The sequence below is a fragment of the Gadus chalcogrammus genome, chromosome 17 (genome assembly GCF_026213295.1).
Source record: "Gadus chalcogrammus isolate NIFS_2021 chromosome 17, NIFS_Gcha_1.0, whole genome shotgun sequence".
NCBI classification, from domain to species: Eukaryota; Metazoa; Chordata; class Actinopteri; order Gadiformes; family Gadidae; genus Gadus; species Gadus chalcogrammus.
Window position 1 is genome coordinate 1009838 of NC_079428.1, and position 24391 is coordinate 1034228.

Consider the following 24391-nt stretch of genomic DNA (forward strand, 5'->3'; position numbering starts at 1 on the left):
GACTTCAACAGATGGAACATTGACTTCGGACCCACTGACTTCTCAAACTACGGTTCAAACTTCAACAGCAGAACCATCGACTTCTGCATCCACAGTTCTGACTTCAACAGATGGACCATTGACTTCTGCATCAACAGTTCTGACTTCAACAAAAGGACCATTGACTTCTGCATCAACAGTGCTGACTTCAACAGATGGATCAGTAACATCTGCATCCCCAGTTCTGACTTCAACAGATGGACCCTTGACCTCTGCATCCACTGTTCTGAATTCAACAGATGGACCTTTGACATCTGACCCACTGACTTCTCAAACTACGGTTCAAACTTCTACAGCAGAGCTATCGACTTCTGCATCCACGGTTCTGACTTCAACAGATGGACCATTGACTTCTGCATCAACAGTTCTGACTTCAACAGATGGACCATTGACTTCTGCATCAACAGTTCTGACTTCAACAGACGGAATAGTGACTTCTGACACACTGACTTCTCATACTACGGTTCAAATTTCAACAGCAGAGCCATCGACTTCTGCATCCATAGTTCTGACTTCAACAGATGGACCATTGACTTCTGCATCAACAGTTCTGACTTCAACAGAAGGACCATTGACTTCTGCATCAACAGTGCTGACTTCAACAGATGGAACAGTAACATCTGCATCCCCAGTTCTGACTTCAACAGATGGACCATTGACCTCTGCATCCACTGTTCTGACTTCAACAAATGGACCTTTGACATCTGACCCACTGACTTCTCAAACTACGGTTCAAACTTCAACAGCAGAGCCATCGACTTCTGCATCCACAGTTCTGACTTCAACAGGTGGAACAGTGACCTCTGCATCCACAGTTCTGACTTCAACAGATGGAACATTGACTTCTGCATCAACAGTTCTGACTTCAACAAAAGGACCATTGACTTCTGCATCAACAGTGCTGACTTCAACAGATGGAACAGTAACATCTGCATCCCCAGTTCTGACTTCAACAGATGGACCCTTGACCTCTGCATCCACTGTTCTGACTTCAACAAATGGACCTTTGACATCTGACCCATTGACTTCTCAAACTACGGTTCAAACTTCTATAGCAGAGCTATCGACTTCTGCATCCACGGTTCTGACTCCAACAGATGGACCATTGACTTCTGCATCAACAGTTCTGACTTCAACAGACGGAATAGTGACTTCTGACACACTGACTTCTCAAACTACGGTTCAAACTTCAACAGCAGAGCCATCGACTTCTGCATCCACAGTTCTGACTTCAACAGATGGAACAGTGACCTCTGCATCCACAGTTCTGACTTCAACGAATGAACAATTTACTTCTGTATCCACAGTTCTGACTTCAACAGATGGACCCTTGACCTCTGCATCCACTGTTCTGACTTCAACAAATGGACCTTTGACATCTGACCCACTGACTTCTCAAACTACGGTTCAAACTTCAACAGCAGAGCCATCGACTTCTGCATCCACAGTTCTGACTTCAACAGGTGGAACAGTGACCTCTGCATCCACAGTTCTGACTTCAACAAATGAACAATTGACTTCTGCATACACAGTTCTGACTTCAACAAATGGACCATTGACCTCTGCATCCACAGTTCTGACTTCAACAGATGGAACATTGACTTCGGACCCACTGACTTCTCAAACTACGGTTCAAACTTCAACAGCAGAACCATCGACTTCTGCATCCACAGTTCTGACTTCAACAGATGGACCATTGACTTCTGCATCAACAGTTCTGACTTCAACAAAAGGACCATTGACTTCTGCATCAACAGTGCTGACTTCAACAGATGGATCAGTAACATCTGCATCCCCAGTTCTGACTTCAACAGATGGACCCTTGACCTCTGCATCCACTGTTCTGAATTCAACAGATGGACCTTTGACATCTGACCCACTGACTTCTCAAACTACGGTTCAAACTTCTACAGCAGAGCTATCGACTTCTGCATCCACGGTTCTGACTTCAACAGATGGACCATTGACTTCTGCATCAACAGTTCTGACTTCAACAGATGGACCATTGACTTCTGCATCAACAGTTCTGACTTCAACAGACGGAATAGTGACTTCTGACACACTGACTTCTCATACTACGGTTCAAATTTCAACAGCAGAGCCATCGACTTCTGCATCCATAGTTCTGACTTCAACAGATGGACCATTGACTTCTGCATCAACAGTTCTGACTTCAACAGAAGGACCATTGACTTCTGCATCAACAGTGCTGACTTCAACAGATGGAACAGTAACATCTGCATCCCCAGTTCTGACTTCAACAGATGGACCATTGACCTCTGCATCCACTGTTCTGACTTCAACAAATGGACCTTTGACATCTGACCCACTGACTTCTCAAACTACGGTTCAAACTTCAACAGCAGAGCCATCGACTTCTGCATCCACAGTTCTGACTTCAACAGGTGGAACAGTGACCTCTGCATCCACAGTTCTGACTTCAACAGATGGAACATTGACTTCTGCATCAACAGTTCTGACTTCAACAAAAGGACCATTGACTTCTGCATCAACAGTGCTGACTTCAACAGATGGAACAGTAACATCTGCATCCCCAGTTCTGACTTCAACAGATGGACCCTTGACCTCTGCATCCACTGTTCTGACTTCAACAAATGGACCTTTGACATCTGACCCATTGACTTCTCAAACTACGGTTCAAACTTCTATAGCAGAGCTATCGACTTCTGCATCCACGGTTCTGACTCCAACAGATGGACCATTGACTTCTGCATCAACAGTTCTGACTTCAACAGACGGAATAGTGACTTCTGACACACTGACTTCTCAAACTACGGTTCAAACTTCAACAGCAGAGCCATCGACTTCTGCATCCACAGTTCTGACTTCAACAGATGGAACAGTGACCTCTGCATCCACAGTTCTGACTTCAACGAATGAACAATTTACTTCTGTATCCACAGTTCTGACTTCAACAGATGGACCCTTGACCTCTGCATCCACTGTTCTGACTTCAACAAATGGACCTTTGACATCTGACCCACTGACTTCTCAAACTACGGTTCAAACTTCTATAGCAGAGCTATCGACTTATGCATCCACGGTTCTGACTTCAACAGATGGACCATTGACTTCTGCATCAACAGTTCTGACTTCAACAGACGGAATAGTGACTTCTGACACACTGACTTCTCAAACTACGGTTCAAACTTCAACAGCAGAGCCATCGACTTCTGCATCCACAGTTATGACTTCAACAGATGGAACAGTGACCTCTGCATCTACAGCTCTGACTTCAACGAATGAACAATTGACTTCTGTATCCACAGTTCTGACTTCAACAGATGGACCATTGAACTCTGCATCAACAGTTCTGACTTCAACAGATGGAACATTGACTTCGGACCCACTGACTTCTCAAACTACTGTTCAAACTTCAACAGCAGATCAATTTACTTCTGCATCCACAGTTCTGACTTCAACAGATGGACCATTGACTTCTGCATCAACAGTTCTGACTTCAACAGATGGAATATTGACTTCTGACACACTGACCTCTCAAACTACGGTTCAAACTACAACAGCAGAGCCATCGACTTCTGCATCCACAGTTCTGACTTCAACAGGTGGAACAGTGACCTCTGCATCCACAGTTCTGTCATCAACGACTGAACAATTGACTTCTGTATCCCCAGTTCTGACTTCAACAGTTGGACCATTGACCTCTGCATCCACAGTTCTGACTTCAACAAATGGAACATTGACTTCGGACCCACTGACTTCTCAAACTACGGTTCAAACTTCAACAGCAGAGCCATCGACTTCTGCATCCACAGTTCTGACTTCAACAGGTGGAACAGTGACCTCTGCATCCACAGTTCTGACTTCAACAGATGGAACATTGACTTCGGACCCACTGACCTCTCAAACTACGGTTCAAACTTCAACAGCAGAACCATCGACTTCTGCATCCACAGTTCTGACTTCAACAGATGGACCATTGACTTCTGCATCAACAGTTCTGACTTCAACAAAAGGACCATTGACTTCTGCATCAACAGTGCTGACTTCAACAGATGGAACAGTAACATCTGCATCCCCAGTTCTGACTTCAACAGATGGACCCTTGAGCTCTGCATCCACTGTTCTGACTTCAACAAATGGACCTTTGACATCTGACCCACTGACTTCTCAAACTACGGTTCAAACTTCTATAGCAGAGCTATCGACTTCTGCATCCACGGTTCTGACTTCAACAGATGGACCATTGACTTCTGCATCAACAGTTATGACTTCAACAGACGGAATAGTGACTTCTGACACACTGACTTCTCAAACTACGGTTCAAACTTCAACAGCAGAGCCATCGACTTCTGCATCCACAGTTCTGACTTCAACAGATGGAACAGTGACCTCTGCATCCACAGTTCTGACTTCAACGAATGAACAATTGACTTCTGTATCCACAGTTCTGACTTCAACAGATGGACCCTTGACCTCTGCATCCACTGTTCTGACTTCAACAAATGGACCTTTGACATCTGACCCACTGACTTCTCAAACTACGGTTCAAACTTCTATAGCAGAGCTATCGACTTCTGCATCCACGGTTATGACTTCAACAGATGGACCATTGACTTCTGCATCAACAGTTCTGACTTCAACAGATGGACCATTGACTTCTGCATCAACAGTTCTGACTTCAACAGATGGAATAGTGACTTCTGACACACTGACTTCTCAAACTACGGTTCAAACTTCAACAGCAGAGCCATCGACTTCTGCATCCACAGTTCTGACTCCAACAAGTGGAACAGTGACCTCTGCATCCACAGTTTTGACTTCAACGAATGAACAATTGACTTCCGCATCCACAGTTCTGACTTCAACAAATGGACCATTGACCTCTGCATCCACAGTTCTGACTTCAGCAGATGGAACAGTTACATCTGCATCCCCAGTTCTGACTTCAACAGATGGACCCTTGACCTCTGCATCCACTGTTCTGACTTCAACAAATGGACCTTTGACATCTGACCCACTGACTTCTCAAACTACGGTTAAAACTTCTATAGCAGAGCTATCGACTTCTGCATCCACGGTTCTGACTTCAACAGATGGACCATTGACTTCTGCATTAACAGTTCTGACTTCAACAGACGGAATAGTGACTTCTGACACACTGACTTCTCAAACTACGGTTCAAACTTCAACAGCAGAGCCATCGACTTCTGCATCCACAGTTCTGACTTCAACAGATGGAACAGTGACCTCTGCATCCACAGTTCTGACTTCAAAGAATGAACAATTGACTTCTGTATCCACAGTTCTGACTTCAACAGATGGACCTTTGAACTCTGCATCCACAGTTCTGACTTCAACAGATGGAACATTGACTTCGGACCCACTGACTTCTCAAACTATTGTTCAAACTTCAACAGCAGAACAATCGACTTCTGTATCCACAGTTCTGACTTCAACAGATGGACCATTGACTTTTGCATCAACACTTCTGACTTCAACAGAAGGACCATTGACTTCTGCATCAACAGTGCTGACTTCAACAGATGGAACAGTAACATCTGCATCCCCAGTTCTGACTTCAACAGATGGACCATTGACCTCTGCATCCACTGTTCTGACTTCAACAAATGGACCTTTGACATCTGACCCACTGACTTCTCAAACTACGGTTCAAACTTCAACAGCAGAGCCATCGACTTCTGCATCCACAGTTCTGACTTCAACAGATGGAACAATAACTTCTGCATCCACGGTGCTGACTCCAACAGATGAACCATTGACTTCTGCATCAACAGTTCTGACTACAACAAATGGAACAGTAACATCTGCATCCACAGTTCGGACTTCAACAGATGGACCATTGACCTCGGCATCCACTGTTCTGACTTCAACAGATGGACCTTTGACATCTGAGCAACTGACTTCTCAAACTACGGTTCAAACTTCAACAACAGAGACATCGACTTCTGCATCCACAGTTCTGACTTCAACAGATGGACCATTGACCTCTGCATCCACAGTTCTGACTTCAGCAGATGGAACATTGACTTCGGACCCACTGACTTCTCAAACTACGGTTCAAACTTCAACATCAGAGCCATCGACTTCTGCATCCACAGTTCTGACTTCAACGAATGAACAATTGACTCCTGCATCCACAGTTCTGACTTCAACAGAAGGAACATTGACTTCGGACCCACTGACTTCTCAAACTACGGTTCAAACTTCAACAGCAGATCCATCGACTTCTGCAGCCACACTTCTGACTTCAACGGGTGGAACAGTGACTTCTGCATCCACAGTTCTGACTTCAACGAATGGACAATTGACTTCTGCTTCCTCAGTTTTGACTTCAACAGCTGGAACATTGACTTCGGACCCACTGACTTCCCAAACTACGGTTCAAACTTCAACAGCAGATACATTTACTTCTGCATCCACAGTTCTGACTTCAACAGATGGACCATTGACTTCTGCATCAACAGTTCTGACTTCAACAGATGGAATAGTGACTTCTGACACACTGACTTCTCAAACTACGGTTCAAACTTCAACAGCAGATCAATTTACTTCTGCATCCACAGTTCTGACTTCAACAGAAGGACCATTGACTTCTGCATCAACAGTGCTGACTTCAACAGATGGAACAGTAACATCTGCATCCCCAGTTCTGACTTCAACAGATGGACCATTGACCTCTGCATCGACTGTTCTGACTTCAACAAATGGACCTTTGACATCTGACCCACTGACTTCTCAAACTACGGTTCAAACTTCAACAGCAGATCAATTTACTTCTGCATCCACAGTTCTGACTTCAACAGATGGACCATTGACTTCTGCATCAACAGTTCTGACTTCAACAGATGGAATAGTGACTTCTGACACACTGACTTCTCAAACAACGGTTCAAACTTCAACAGCAGAACAATCGACTTCTGCATCCACAGTTCTGACTTCAACAGATGGAACAGTAACATCTGCATCCCCAGTTCTGACTTCAACAGATGGACCATTGACCTCTGCATCGACTGTTCTGACTTCAACAAATGGACCTTTGACATCTGACCCACTGACTTCTCAAACTACGGTTCAAACTTCAACAGCAGAGCCATCGACTTCTGCATCCACAGTTCTGACTTCAACAGATGGAACAATAACTTCTGCATCCACGGTTCTGACTTCAACAGATGAACCATTGACTTCTGCATCAACAGTTCTGACTACAACAGATGGAACAGTACCATCTGCATCCACAGTTCGGACTTCAACAGATGGACCATTGACCTCGGCATCCACTGTTCTGACTTCAACAGATGGACCTTTGACATCTGAGCAACTGACTTCTCAAACTACGGTTCAAACTTCAACAACAGAGACATCGACTTCTGCATCCACTGTTTTGACTTCAACAAATGGACCTTTGACATCTGACCCACTGACTTCTCAAACTACGGTTCAAACTTCAACAGCAGAGCCATCGACTTCTGCATCCACAGTTCTGACTTCAACAGATGGAACAATAACTTCTGCATCCACGGTTCTGACTTCAACAGATGGACCATTGACTTCTGCATCAACAGTTCTGACTTCAACAGATGGACCATTGACTTCTGCATCAACAGTTCTGACTTCAACAGACGGAATAGTGACTTCTGACACACTGACTTCTCAAACTACGGTTCAAACTTCAACAGCAGAGCCATCGACTTCTGCATCCACAGTTCTGACTTCAACAGATGGAACAATAACTTCTGCATCCACGGTTCTGACTTCAACAGATGAACCATTGACTTCTTCATCAACAGTTCTGACTACAACAGATGGAACAGTAACATCTGCATCCACAGTTCAGACTTCAACAGATGGACCATTGACCTCGGCATCCACTGTTCTCACTTCAACAGATGGACCTTTGACATCTGAGCAACTGACTTCTCAAACTACGGTTCAAACTTCAACAACAGAGACATCGACTTCTGCATCCACAGTTCTGACTTCAACAGATGGACCATTGACCTCTGCATCCACAGTTCTGACTTCAGCAGATGGAACATTGACTTCGGACCCACTGACTTCTCAAACTACGGTTCAAACTTCAACATCAGAGCCATCGACTTCTGCATCCACAGTTCTGACTTCAACGAATGAACAATTGACTCCTGCATCCACAGTTCTGACTTCAACAGAAGGAACATTGACTTCGGACCCACTGACTTCTCAAACTACGGTTCAAACTTCAACAGCAGAGCCATCGACTTCTGCATCCACAGTTATGACTTCAACAAATGGACCATTGACTTCTGCATCAACAGTTCTGACTTCAACAGAAGGACCATTGACTTCTGCATCAACAGTGCTGACTTCAACAGATGGAACAGTAACATCTGCATCCCCAGTTCTGACTTCAACAGATGGACCATTGACCTCTGCATCGACTGTTCTGACTTCAACAAATGGACCTTTGACATCTGACCCACTGACTTCTCAAACTACGGTTCAAACTTCAACAGCAGAGCCATCGACTTCTGCATCAACAGTTCTGACTTCAACAGATGGAACAATAACTTCTGCATCCACGGTTCTGACTTCAACAGATGAACCATTGACTTCTGCATCAACAGTTCTGACTACAACAGATGGAACAGTAACATCTGCATCCACAGTTCGGACTTCAACAGATGGACCATTGACCTCGGCATCCACTGTTCTGACTTCAACAGATGGACCTTTGACATCTGAGCAACTGACTTCTCAAACTACGGTTCAAACTTCAACAACAGAGACATCGACTTCTGCATCCACAGTTCTGACTTCAACAGATGGACCATTGACCTCTGCATCCACAGTTCTGACTTCAGCAGATGGAAAATTGACTTCGGACCCACTGACTTCTCAAACTACGGTTCAAACTTCAACATCAGAGCCATCGACTTCTGCATCCACAGTTCTGACTTCAACGAATGAACAATTGACTCCTGCATCCACAGTTCTGACTTCAACAGAAGGAACATTGACTTCGGACCCACTGACTTCTCAAACTACGGTTCAAACTTCAACAGTAGAGCCATCGACTTCTGCATCCACAGTTATGACTTCAACAAATGGACCATTGACTTCTGCATCAACAGTTCTGACTTCAACAGAAGAACCATTGACTTCTGCATCAACAGTGCTGACTTCAACAGATGGAACAGTAACATCTGCATCCCCAGTTCTGACTTCAACAGATGGACCACTGACCTCTGCATCCACTGTTCTGACTTCAACAAACGGACCTTTGACATCTGACCCACTGACTTCTCAAACTACGGTTCAAACTTCAACAGCAGAGCCATCGACTTCTGCATCCACAGTTCTGACTTCAACAGATGGACCATTAACTTCTGCATCAACAGTTATGACTTCAACAGATGGAACAATAAGTACTGCATCCACGGTTCTGACTTCAACAGATGGACCATTGACCTCTGCATCCACAGTTCTGACTTCAACAGATGGAACAGTGACCTCTGCATCCACAGTTCTGACTTCAACGAATGAACAATTGACTTCTGTATCCACAGTTCTGACTTCAACAGATGGACCATTGAACTCTGCATCCACAGTTCTGACTTCAACAGATGGAACATTGACTTCGGACCCACTGACTTCTCAAACTACTGTTCAAACTTCAACAGCAGAACATTCGACTTCTGCATCCCCAGTTCTGACTTCAACAGATGGACCATTGACCTCTGCATCCACTGTTTTGACTTCAACAAATGGACCTTTGACATCTGACCCACTGACTTCTCAAACTACGGTTCAAACTTCAACAGCAGAGCCATCGACTTCTGCATCCACAGTTCTGACTTCAACAGATGGAACAATAACTTCTGCATCCACGGTTCTGACTTCAACAGATGGACCATTGACTTCTGCATCAACAGTTCTGACTTCAACAGATGGACCATTGACTTCTGCATCAACAGTTCTGACTTCAACAGACGGAATAGTGACTTCTGACACACTGACTTCTCAAACTACGGTTCAAACTTCAACAGCAGAGCCATCGACTTCTGCATCCACAGTTCTGACTTCAACAGATGGAACAATAACTTCTGCATCCACGGTTCTGACTTCAACAGATGAACCATTGACTTCTGCATCAACAGTTCTGACTACAACAGATGGAACAGTAACATCTGCATCCACAGTTCAGACTTCAACAGATGGACCATTGACCTCGGCATCCACTGTTCTCACTTCAACAGATGGACCTTTGACATCTGAGCCACTGACTTCTCAAACTACTGTTCAAACTTCAACAGCAGAACATTCGACTTCTGCATCCACAGCTCTGACTTCAACAGATGGACCATTGACTTCTGCATCAACAGTTCTGACTTCAACAGAAGGACCATTGACTTCTGCATCAACAGTGCTGACTTCAACCGATGGAACAGTAACATCTGCATCCCCAGTTCTGACTTCAACAGATGGACCATTGACCTCTGCATCGACTGTTCTTACTTCAACAAATGGACCTTTGACATCTGACCCACTGACTTCTCAAACTACGGTTCAAACTTCAACAGCAGAGCCATCGACTTCTGCATCCACAGTTCTGACTTCAACAGATGGAACAATAACTTCTGCATCCACGGTTCTGACTTCAACAGATGAACCATTGACTTCTGCATCAACAGTTCTGACTACAACAGATGGAACAGTGACCTCTGCATCCACAGTTCTGACTTCAACTAATGAACAATTGACTTCTGTATCCACAGTTCTGACTTCAACAGATGGACCATTGAACTCTGCATCCACAGTTCTGACTTCAACAGATGGAACATTGACTTCGGACCCACTGACTTCTCAAACTACTGTTCAAACTTCAACAGCAGAACAATCGACTTCTGCATCCACAGTTCTGACTTCAACAGATGGACCATTGACTTCTGCATCAACAGTTCTGACTTCAACAGAAGGACCATTGACTTCTGCATCAACAGTGCTGACTTCAACAGATGGAACAGTAACATCTGCATCCCCAGTTCTGACTTCAACGGATGGACCATTGACCTCTGCATCCACTGTTCTGACTTCAACAAATGGACCTTTGACATCTGACCCACTGACTTCTCAAACTACGGTTCAAACTTCAACAGCAGAGCCATCGACTTCTGCATCCACAGTTCTGACTTCAACAGATGGACCATTAACTTCTGCATCAACAGTTCTGACTTCAACAGATGGAACAATAAGTACTGCATCCACGGTTCTGACTTCAACAGATGGACCATTGACCTCTGCATCCACAGTTCTGACTTCAACAGATGGAACAGTGACCTCTGCATCCACAGTTCTGACTTCAACGAATGAACAATATACTTCTGTATCCCCAGTTCTGACTTCAACAGTTGGACCATTGATCTCTGCATCCACAGTTCTGACTTCAACAGATGGAACATTGACTTCGGACCCACTGACTTCTCACACTACTGTTCAAACTTCAACAGCAGAACATTCGACTTCTGCATCCACAGTTCTGACTTCAACAGAAGGACCATTGACTTCTGCATCCACGGTTCTGACTTCAACAGATGGACCATTGACTTCTGCATCAACAGTTCTGACTTCAACAGATGGACCATTGACTTCTGCATCAACAGTTCTGACTTCAACAGACGGAATAGTGACTTCTGACACACTGACTTCTCAAACTACGGTTCAAACTTCAACAGCAGAGCCATCGACTTCTGCATCCACAGTTCTGACTTCAACAGATGGAACAATAAATTCTGCATCCACGGTTCTGACTTCAACAGATGGAACAGTAACATCTGCATCCACAGTTCAGACTTCAACAGATGGACCATTGACCTCGGCATCCACTGTTCTCACTTCAACAGATGGACCTTTGACATCTGAGCCACTGACTTCTCAAACTACTGTTCAAACTTCAACAGCAGAACATTCGACTTCTGCATCCACAGTTCTGACTTCAACAGATGGACCATTGACTTCTGCATCAACAGTTCTGACTTCAACAGAAGGACCATTGACTTCTGCATCAACATTGCTGACTTCAACAGATGGAACAGTAACATCTGCATCCCCAGTTCTGACTTCAACAGATGGACCATTGACCTCTGCATCGACTGTTCTTACTTCAACAAATGGACCTTTGACATCTGACCCACTGACTTCTCAAACTACGGTTCAAACTTCAACAGCAGAGCCATCGACTTCTGCATCCACAGTTCTGACTTCAACAGATGGTACAATAACTTCTGCATCCACGGTTCTGACTTCAACAGATGAACCATTGACTTCTGCATCAACAGTTCTGACTACAACCGATGGAACAGTGACCTCTGCATCCACAGTTCTGACTTCAACTAATGAACAATTGACTTCTGTATCCACAGTTCTGACTTCAACAGATGGACCATTGAACTCTGCATCCACAGTTCTGACTTCAACAGATGGAACATTGACTTCGGACCCACTGACTTCTCAAACTATTGTTCAAACTTCAACAGCAGAACAATCGACTTCTGCATCCACAGTTCTGACTTCAACAGATGGACCATTGACTTCTGCATCAACAGTTCTGACTTCAACAGAAGGACCATTGACTTCTGCATCAACAGTGCTGACTTCAACAGATGGAACAGTAACATCTGCATCCCCAGTTCTGACTTCAACAGATGGACCATTGACCTCTGCATCCACTGTTCTGACTTCAACAAATGGACCTTTGACATCTGACCCACTGACTTCTCAAACTACGGTTCAAACTTCAACGGCAGAGCCATCCACTTCTGCTTCCACAGTTCTGACTTCAACAGATGGACCATTAACTTCTGCATCCACGGTTCTGACTTCAACAGATGGACCATTGACCTCTGCATCCACAGTTCTGACTTCAACAGATGGAACAGTGACCTCTGCATCCACAGTTCTGACTTCAACGAATGAACAACTGACTTCTGTATCCACAGTTCTGACTTCAACAGATGGACCATTGAACTCTGCATCCACAGTTCTGACTTCAACAGATGGAACATTGACTTCAGACCCACTGACTTCTCAAACTACTGTTCAAACTTCAACAGCAGAACATTCGACTTCTGCATCCACAGCTCTGACTTCAACAGATGGAACATTGACTTCTGCATCAACAGTTCTGACTTCAACAGAAGGACCATTGACTTCTGCATCAACAGTGCTGACTTCAACAGATGGAACAGTAACATCTGCATCCCCAGTTCTGACTTCAACAGATGGACCATTGACCTCTGCATCCACTGTTCTGACTTCAACAAATGGACCTTTGACATCTGACCCACTGACTTCTCAAACTACGGTTCAAACTTCAACAGCAGAGCCATCGACTTCTGCATCCACAGTTCTGACTTCAACAGATGGAACAATAACTTCTGCATCCACGGTTCTGACTCCAACAGATGAACCATCGACTTCTGCATCCACATTTCTGACTTCAACAGAAGGACCATTGACCTCTGCATCCACAGTTCTGACTTCAGCAGATGGAACAGTGACTTCGGACCCACTGACTTCTCAAACTACGGTTCAAACTTCAACAGCAGTTCTGACTTCAACGAATGAACAATTGACTTCTGCATCCACAGTTCTGACTTCAACAGATGGAACATTGACTTCGGACCCACTGTCTTCTCAAACTACGGTTCAATCTTCAACAGCAGTTCTGACTTCAACGAATGAACAATTGACTTCTGCTTCCACAGTTCGGACTTCAACAGATGGACCATTGACCTCGGCATCCACTGTTCTGACTTCAACAGATGGACCTTTGACATCTGAGCAACTGACTTCTCAAACTACGGTTCAAACTTCAACAACAGAGACATCGACCTCTGCATCCACAGTTCTGACTTCAACAGATGGACCATTGACCTCTGCATCCACAGTTCTGACTTCAGCAGATGGAACATTGACTTCGGACCCACTGACTTCTCAAACTACGGTTCAAACTTCAACAGCAGATCCATTGACTTCTGCATCCACAGTTCTGACTTCAACCTATGGAACAGTGACTTCTGCTTCCACTGTTATGACTTCAACAAATGGACAATTGACTTCTGCATCCACAGTTCTGACTTCAACAGAAGGACCATTGACTTCTGCATCCACGGTTCTGACTTCAACAGATGGACCATTGACTTCTGCATCAACAGTTCTGACTTCAACAGACGGAATAGTGACTTCTGACACACTGACTTCTCAAACTACGGTTCAAACTTCAACAGCAGAGCCATCGACTTCTGCATCCACAGTTCTGACTTCAACAGATGGAACAATAAATTCTGCATCCACGCTTCTGACTTCAACAGATGAACCATTGACTTCTGTATCAACAGTTCTGACTACAACAGATGGAACAGTAACATCTGCATCCACAGTTCAGACTTCAACAGATGGACCATTGACCTCGGCATCCACTGTTCTCACTTCAACAGATGGACCTTTGACATCTGAGCCACTGACTTCTCAAACTACTGTTCAAACTTCAACAGCAGAACATTCGACTTCTGCATCCACAGTTCTGACTTCAACAGATGGACCATTGACTTCTGCATCAACAGTTCTGACTTCAACAGAAGGACCATTGACTTCTGCATCAACATTGCTGACTTCAACAGATGGAACAGTAACATCTGCATCCCCAGTTCTGACTTCAACAGATGGACCATTGACCTCTGCATCGACTGTTCTTACTTCAACAAATGGACCTTTGACATCTGACCCACTGACTTCTCAAACTACGGTTCAAACTTCAACAGCAGAGCCATCGACTTCTGCATCCACAGTTCTGACTTCAACAGATGGTACAATAACTTCTGCATCCACGGTTCTGACTTCAACAGATGAACCATTGACTTCTGCATCAACAGTTCTGACTACAACCGATGGAACAGTGACCTCTGCATCCACAGTTCTGACTTCAACTAATGAACAATTGACTTCTGTATCCACAGTTCTGACTTCAACAGATGGACCATTGAACTCTGCATCCACAGTTCTGACTTCAACAGATGGAACATTGACTTCGGACCCACTGACTTCTCAAACTATTGTTCAAACTTCAACAGCAGAACAATCGACTTCTGCATCCACAGTTCTGACTTCAACAGATGGACCATTGACTTCTGCATCAACAGTTCTGACTTCAACAGAAGGACCATTGACTTCTGCATCAACAGTGCTGACTTCAACAGATGGAACAGTAACATCTGCATCCCCAGTTCTGACTTCAACAGATGGACCATTGACCTCTGCATCCACTGTTCTGACTTCAACAAATGGACCTTTGACATCTGACCCACTGACTTCTCAAACTACGGTTCAAACTTCAACAGCAGAGCCATCGACTTCTGCATCAACAGTTCTGACTTCAACAGATGGAACAATAACTTCTGCATCCACGGTTCTGACTTCAACAGATGAACCATTGACTTCTGCATCAACAGTTCTGACTACAACAGATGGAACAGTAACATCTGCATCCACAGTTCGGACTTCAACAGATGGACCATTGACCTCGGCATCCACTGTTCTGACTTCAACAGATGGACCTTTGACATCTGAGCAACTGACTTCTCAAACTACGGTTCAAACTTCAACAACAGAGACATCGACTTCTGCATCCACAGTTCTGACTTCAACAGATGGACCATTGACCTCTGCATCCACAGTTCTGACTTCAGCAGATGGAAAATTGACTTCGGACCCACTGACTTCTCAAACTACGGTTCAAACTTCAACATCAGAGCCATCGACTTCTGCATCCACAGTTCTGACTTCAACGAATGAACAATTGACTCCTGCATCCACAGTTCTGACTTCAACAGAAGGAACATTGACTTCGGACCCACTGACTTCTCAAACTACGGTTCAAACTTCAACAGTAGAGCCATCGACTTCTGCATCCACAGTTATGACTTCAACAAATGGACCATTGACTTCTGCATCAACAGTTCTGACTTCAACAGAAGAACCATTGACTTCTGCATCAACAGTGCTGACTTCAACAGATGGAACAGTAACATCTGCATCCCCAGTTCTGACTTCAACAGATGGACCACTGACCTCTGCATCCACTGTTCTGACTTCAACAAACGGACCTTTGACATCTGACCCACTGACTTCTCAAACTACGGTTCAAACTTCAACAGCAGAGCCATCGACTTCTGCATCCACAGTTCTGACTTCAACAGATGGACCATTAACTTCTGCATCAACAGTTATGACTTCAACAGATGGAACAATAAGTACTGCATCCACGGTTCTGACTTCAACAGATGGACCATTGACCTCTGCATCCACAGTTCTGACTTCAACAGATGGAACAGTGACCTCTGCATCCACAGTTCTGACTTCAACGAATGAACAATTGACTTCTGTATCCACAGTTCTGACTTCAACAGATGGACCATTGAACTCTGCATCCACAGTTCTGACTTCAACAGATGGAACATTGACTTCGGACCCACTGACTTCTCAAACTACTGTTCAAACTTCAACAGCAGAACATTCGACTTCTGCATCCCCAGTTCTGACTTCAACAGATGGACCATTGACCTCTGCATCCACTGTTTTGACTTCAACAAATGGACCTTTGACATCTGACCCACTGACTTCTCAAACTACGGTTCAAACTTCAACAGCAGAGCCATCGACTTCTGCATCCACAGTTCTGACTTCAACAGATGGAACAATAACTTCTGCATCCACGGTTCTGACTTCAACAGATGGACCATTGACTTCTGCATCAACAGTTCTGACTTCAACAGATGGACCATTGACTTCTGCATCAACAGTTCTGACTTCAACAGACGGAATAGTGACTTCTGACACACTGACTTCTCAAACTACGGTTCAAACTTCAACAGCAGAGCCATCGACTTCTGCATCCACAGTTCTGACTTCAACAGATGGAACAATAACTTCTGCATCCACGGTTCTGACTTCAACAGATGAACCATTGACTTCTGCATCAACAGTTCTGACTACAACAGATGGAACAGTAACATCTGCATCCACAGTTCAGACTTCAACAGATGGACCATTGACCTCGGCATCCACTGTTCTCACTTCAACAGATGGACCTTTGACATCTGAGCCACTGACTTCTCAAACTACTGTTCAAACTTCAACAGCAGAACATTCGACTTCTGCATCCACAGCTCTGACTTCAACAGATGGACCATTGACTTCTGCATCAACAGTTCTGACTTCAACAGAAGGACCATTGACTTCTGCATCAACAGTGCTGACTTCAACCGATGGAACAGTAACATCTGCATCCCCAGTTCTGACTTCAACAGATGGACCATTGACCTCTGCATCGACTGTTCTTACTTCAACAAATGGACCTTTGACATCTGACCCACTGACTTCTCAAACTACGGTTCAAACTTCAACAGCAGAGCCATCGACTTCTGCATCCACAGTTCTGACTTCAACAGATGGAACAATAACTTCTGCATCCACGGTTCTGACTTCAACAGATGAACCATTGACTTCTGCATCAACAGTTCTGACTACAACAGATGGAACAGTGACCTCTGCATCCACAGTTCTGACTTCAACTAATGAACAATTGACTTCTGTATCCACAGTTCTGACTTCAACAGATGGACCATTGAACTCTGCATCCACAGTTCTGACTTCAACAGATGGAACATTGACTTCGGACCCACTGACTTCTCAAACTACTGTTCAAACTTCAACAGCAGAACAATCGACTTCTGCATCCACAGTTCTGACTTCAACAGATGGACCATTGACTTCTGCATCAACAGTTCTGACTTCAACAGAAGGACCATTGACTTCTGCATCAACAGTGCTGACTTCAACAGATGGAACAGTAACATCTGCATCCCCAGTTCTGACTTCAACAGATGGACCATTGACCTCTGCATCCACTGTTCTGACTTCAACAAATGGACCTTTGACATCTGACCCACTGACTTCTCAAACTACGGTTCAAACTTCAACAGCAGAGCCATCGACTTCTGCATCCACAGTTCTGACTTCAACAGATGGACCATTAACTTCTGCATCAACAGTTCTGACTTCAACAGATGGAACAATAAGTACTGCATCCACGGTTCTGACTTCAACAGATGGACCATTGACCTCTGCATCCACAGTTCTGACTTCAACAGATGGAACAGTGACCTCTGCATCCACAGTTCTGACTTCAACGAATGAACAATATACTTCTGTATCCCCAGTTCTGACTTCAACAGTTGGACCATTGATCTCTGCATCCACAGTTCTGACTTCAACAGATGGAACATTGACTTCGGACCCACTGACTTCTCACACTACTGTTCAAACTTCAACAGCAGAACATTCGACTTCTGCATCCACAGTTCTGACTTCAACAGAAGGACCATTGACTTCTGCATCCACGGTTCTGACTTCAACAGATGGACCATTGACTTCTGCATCAACAGTTCTGACTTCAACAGATGGACCATTGACTTCTGCATCAACAGTTCTGACTTCAACAGACGGAATAGTGACTTCTGACACACTGACTTCTCAAACTACGGTTCAAACTTCAACAGCAGAGCCATCGACTTCTGCATCCACAGTTCTGACTTCAACAGATGGAACAATAAATTCTGCATCCACGGTTCTGACTTCAACAGATGGAACAGTAACATCTGCATCCACAGTTCAGACTTCAACAGATGGACCATTGACCTCGGCATCCACTGTTCTCACTTCAACAGATGGACCTTTGACATCTGAGCCACTGACTTCTCAAACTACTGTTCAAACTTCAACAGCAGAACATTCGACTTCTGCATCCACAGTTCTGACTTCAACAGATGGACCATTGACTTCTGCATCAACAGTTCTGACTTCAACAGAAGGACCATTGACTTCTGCATCAACATTGCTGACTTCAACAGATGGAACAGTAACATCTGCATCCCCAGTTCTGACTTCAACAGATGGACCATTGACCTCTGCATCGACTGTTCTTACTTCAACAAATGGACCTTTGACATCTGACCCACTGACTTCTCAAACTACGGTTCAAACTTCAACAGCAGAGCCATCGACTTCTGCATCCACAGTTCTGACTTCAACAGATGGTACAATAACTTCTGCATCCACGGTTCTGACTTCAACAGATGAACCATTGACTTCTGCATCAACAGTTCTGACTACAACCGATGGAACAGTGACCTCTGCATCCACAGTTCTGACTTCAACTAATGAACAATTGACTTCTGTATCCACAGTTCTGACTTCAACAGATGGACCATTGAACTCTGCATCCACAGTTCTGACTTCAACAGATGGAACATTGACTTCGGACCCACTGACTTCTCAAACTATTGTTCAAACTTCAACAGCAGAACAATCGACTTCTGCATCCACAGTTCTGACTTCAACAGATGGACCATTGACTTCTGCATCAACAGTTCTGACTTCAACAGAAGGACCATTGACTTCTGCATCAACAGTGCTGACTTCAACAGATGGAACAGTAACATCTGCATCCCCAGTTCTGACTTCAACAGATGGACCATTGACCTCTGCATCCACTGTTCTGACTTCAACAAATGGACCTTTGACATCTGACCCACTGACTTCTCAAACTACGGTTCAAACTTCAACGGCAGAGCCATCCACTTCTGCTTCCACAGTTCTGACTTCAACAGATGGACCATTAACTTCTGCATCCACGGTTCTGACTTCAACAGATGGACCATTGACCTCTGCATCCACAGTTCTGACTTCAACAGATGGAACAGTGACCTCTGCATCCACAGTTCTGACTTCAACGAATGAACAACTGACTTCTGTATCCACAGTTCTGACTTCAACAGATGGACCATTGAACTCTGCATCCACAGTTCTGACTTCAACAGATGGAACATTGACTTCAGACCCACTGACTTCTCAAACTACTGTTCAAACTTCAACAGCAGAACATTCGACTTCTGCATCCACAGCTCTGACTTCAACAGATGGAACATTGACTTCTGCATCAACAGTTCTGACTTCAACAGAAGGACCATTGACTTCTGCATCAACAGTGCTGACTTCAACAGATGGAACAGTAACATCTGCATCCCCAGTTCTGACTTCAACAGATGGACCATTGACCTCTGCATCCACTGTTCTGACTTCAACAAATGGACCTTTGACATCTGACCCACTGACTTCTCAAACTACGGTTCAAACTTCAACAGCAGAGCCATCGACTTCTGCATCCACAGTTCTGACTTCAACAGATGGAACAATAACTTCTGCATCCACGGTTCTGACTCCAACAGATGAACCATCGACTTCTGCATCCACATTTCTGACTTCAACAGAAGGACCATTGACCTCTGCATCCACAGTTCTGACTTCAGCAGATGGAACAGTGACTTCGGACCCACTGACTTCTCAAACTACGGTTCAAACTTCAACAGCAGTTCTGACTTCAACGAATGAACAATTGACTTCTGCATCCACAGTTCTGACTTCAACAGATGGAACATTGACTTCGGACCCACTGTCTTCTCAAACTACGGTTCAATCTTCAACAGCAGTTCTGACTTCAACGAATGAACAATTGACTTCTGCTTCCACAGTTCGGACTTCAACAGATGGACCATTGACCTCGGCATCCACTGTTCTGACTTCAACAGATGGACCTTTGACATCTGAGCAACTGACTTCTCAAACTACGGTTCAAACTTCAACAACAGAGACATCGACCTCTGCATCCACAGTTCTGACTTCAACAGATGGACCATTGACCTCTGCATCCACAGTTCTGACTTCAGCAGATGGAACATTGACTTCGGACCCACTGACTTCTCAAACTACGGTTCAAACTTCAACAGCAGATCCATTGACTTCTGCATCCACAGTTCTGACTTCAACCTATGGAACAGTGACTTCTGCTTCCACTGTTATGACTTCAACAAATGGACAATTGACTTCTGCATCCACAGTTCTGACTTCAACAGAAGGACCATTGACTTCTGCATCCACGGTTCTGACTTCAACAGATGGACCATTGACTTCTGCATCAACAGTTCTGACTTCAACAGACGGAATAGTGACTTCTGACACACTGACTTCTCAAACTACGGTTCAAACTTCAACAGCAGAGCCATCGACTTCTGCATCCACAGTTCTGACTTCAACAGATGGAACAATAAATTCTGCATCCACGCTTCTGACTTCAACAGATGAACCATTGACTTCTGCATCAACAGTTCTGACTACAACAGATGGAACAGTAACATCTGCATCCACAGTTCAGACTTCAACAGATGGACCATTGACCTCGGCATCCACTGTTCTCACTTCAACAGATGGACCTTTGACATCTGAGCCACTGACTTCTCAAACTACTGTTCAAACTTCAACAGCAGAACATTCGACTTCTGCATCCACAGTTCTGACTTCAACAGATGGACCATTGACTTCTGCATCAACAGTTCTGACTTCAACAGAAGGACCATTGACTTCTGCATCAACATTGCTGACTTCAACAGATGGAACAGTAACATCTGCATCCCCAGTTCTGACTTCAACAGATGGACCATTGACCTCTGCATCGACTGTTCTTACTTCAACAAATGGACCTTTGACATCTGACCCACTGACTTCTCAAACTACGGTTCAAACTTCAACAGCAGAGCCATCGACTTCTGCATCCACAGTTCTGACTTCAACAGATGGTACAATAACTTCTGCATCCACGGTTCTGACTTCAACAGATGAACCATTGACTTCTGCATCAACAGTTCTGACTACAACCGATGGAACAGTGACCTCTGCATCCACAGTTCTGACTTCAACTAATGAACAATTGACTTCTGTATCCACAGTTCTGACTTCAACAGATGGACCATTGAACTCTGCATCCACAGTTCTGACTTCAACAGATGGAACATTGACTTCGGACCCACTGACTTCTCAAACTATTGTTCAAACTTCAACAGCAGAACAATCGACTTCTGCATCCACAGTTCTGACTTCAACAGATGGACCATTGACTTCTGCATCAACAGTTCTGACTTCAACAGAAGGACCATTGACTTCTGCATCAACAGTGCTGACTTCAACAGATGGAACAGTAACATCTGCATCCCCAGTTCTGACTTCAACAGATGGACCATTGACCTCTGCATCCACTGTTCTGACTTCAACAAATGGACCTTTGACATCTGACCCACTGACTTCTCAAACTACGGTTCAAACTTCAACAGCAGAGCCATCCACTTCTGCTTCCACAGTTCTGACTTCAACAGATGGACCATTAACTTCTGCATCAACAGTTCTGACTTCAACAGATGGAACAATAAGTACTGCATCCACGGTTCTGACTTCAACAGATGGACCATTGACCTCTGCATCCACAGTTCTGACTTCAACAGATGGAACAGTGACCTCTGCATCCACAGTTCTGACTTCAACGAATGAACAACTGACTTCTGTATCCACAGTTCTGACTTCAACAGATGGACCATTGAACTCTGCATCCACAGTTCTGACTTCAACAGATGGAACATTGACTTCAGACCCACTGACTTCTCAAACTACTGTTCAAACTTCAACAGCAGAACATTCGACTTCTGCATCCACAGCTCTGACTTCAACAGATGGAACATTGACTTCTGCATCAACAGTTCTGACTTCAACAGAAGGACCATTGACTTCTGCATCAACAGTGCTGACTTCAACAGATGGAACAGTAACATCTGCATCCCCAGTTCTGACTTCAACAGATGGACCATTGACCTCTGCATCCACTGTTCTGACTTCAACAAATGGACCTTTGACATCTGACCCACTGACTTCTCAAACTACGGTTCAAACTTCAACAGCAGAGCCATCGACTTCTGCATCCACAGTTCTGACTTCAACAGATGGAACAATAACTTCTGCATCCACGGTTCTGACTCCAACAGATGAACCATCGACTTCTGCATCCACATTTCTGACTTCAACAGAAGGACCATTGACCTCTGCATCCACAGTTCTGACTTCAGCAGATGGAACAGTGACTTCGGACCCACTGACTTCTCAAACTACGGTTCAAACTTCAACAGCAGTTCTGACTTCAACGAATGAACAATTGACTTCTGCATCCACAGTTCTGACTTCAACAGATGGAACATTGACTTCGGACCCACTGTCTTCTCAAACTACGGTTCAATCTTCAACAGCAGTTCTGACTTCAACGAATGAACAATTGACTTCTGCTTCCACAGTTCGGACTTCAACAGATGGACCATTGACCTCGGCATCCACTGTTCTGACTTCAACAGATGGACCTTTGACATCTGAGCAACTGACTTCTCAAACTACGGTTCAAACTTCAACAACAGAGACATCGACCTCTGCATCCACAGTTCTGACTTCAACAGATGGACCATTGACCTCTGCATCCACAGTTCTGACTTCAGCAGATGGAACATTGACTTCGGACCCACTGACTTCTCAAACTACGGTTCAAACTTCAACAGCAGATCCATTGACTTCTGCATCCACAGTTCTGACTTCAACCTATGGAACAGTGACTTCTGCTTCCACTGTTATGACTTCAACAAATGGACAATTGACTTCTGCATCCACAGTTCTGACTTCAACAGAAGGACCATTGACTTCTGCATCCACGGTTCTGACTTCAACAGATGGATCATTGACTTCTGCATCAACAGTTCTGACTTCAACAGATGGACCATTGACTTCTGCATCAACAGTTCTGACTTCAACAGACGGAATAGTGACTTCTGACACACTGACTTCTCAAACTACGGTTCAAACTTCAACAGCAGAGCCATCGACTTCTGCATCCACAGTTCTGACTTCAACAGATGGAACAATAAATTCTGCATCCACGGTTCTGACTTCAACAGATGAACCATTGACTTCTGCATCAACAGTTCTGACTACAACAGATGGAACAGTAACATCTGCATCCACAGTTCAGACTTCAACAGATGGACCATTGACCTCGGCATCCACTGTTCTCACTTCAACAGATGGACCTTTGACATCTGAGCCACTGACTTCTCAAACTACTGTTCAAACTTCAACAGCAGAACATTCGACTTCTGCATCCACAGTTCTGACTTCAACAGATGGACCATTGACTTCTGCATCAACAGTTCTGACTTCAACAGAAGGACCATTGACTTCTGCATCAACATTGCTGACTTCAACAGATGGAACAGTAACATCTGCATCCCCAGTTCTGACTTCAACAGATGGACCATTGACCTCTGCATCGACTGTTCTTACTTCAACAAATGGACCTTTGACATCTGACCCACTGACTTCTCAAACTACGGTT

General features: G+C 44.5%; 1 protein-coding gene across 1 annotated transcript in view; it reads left to right on the forward strand.

Annotated features, from left to right (window-relative positions):
• LOC130370385 (mucin-2-like) overlaps positions 1-24391 on the forward strand; it is a 59905-nt gene that overhangs the window by 23218 nt on the left and 12296 nt on the right. The window lies entirely within an intron of this gene.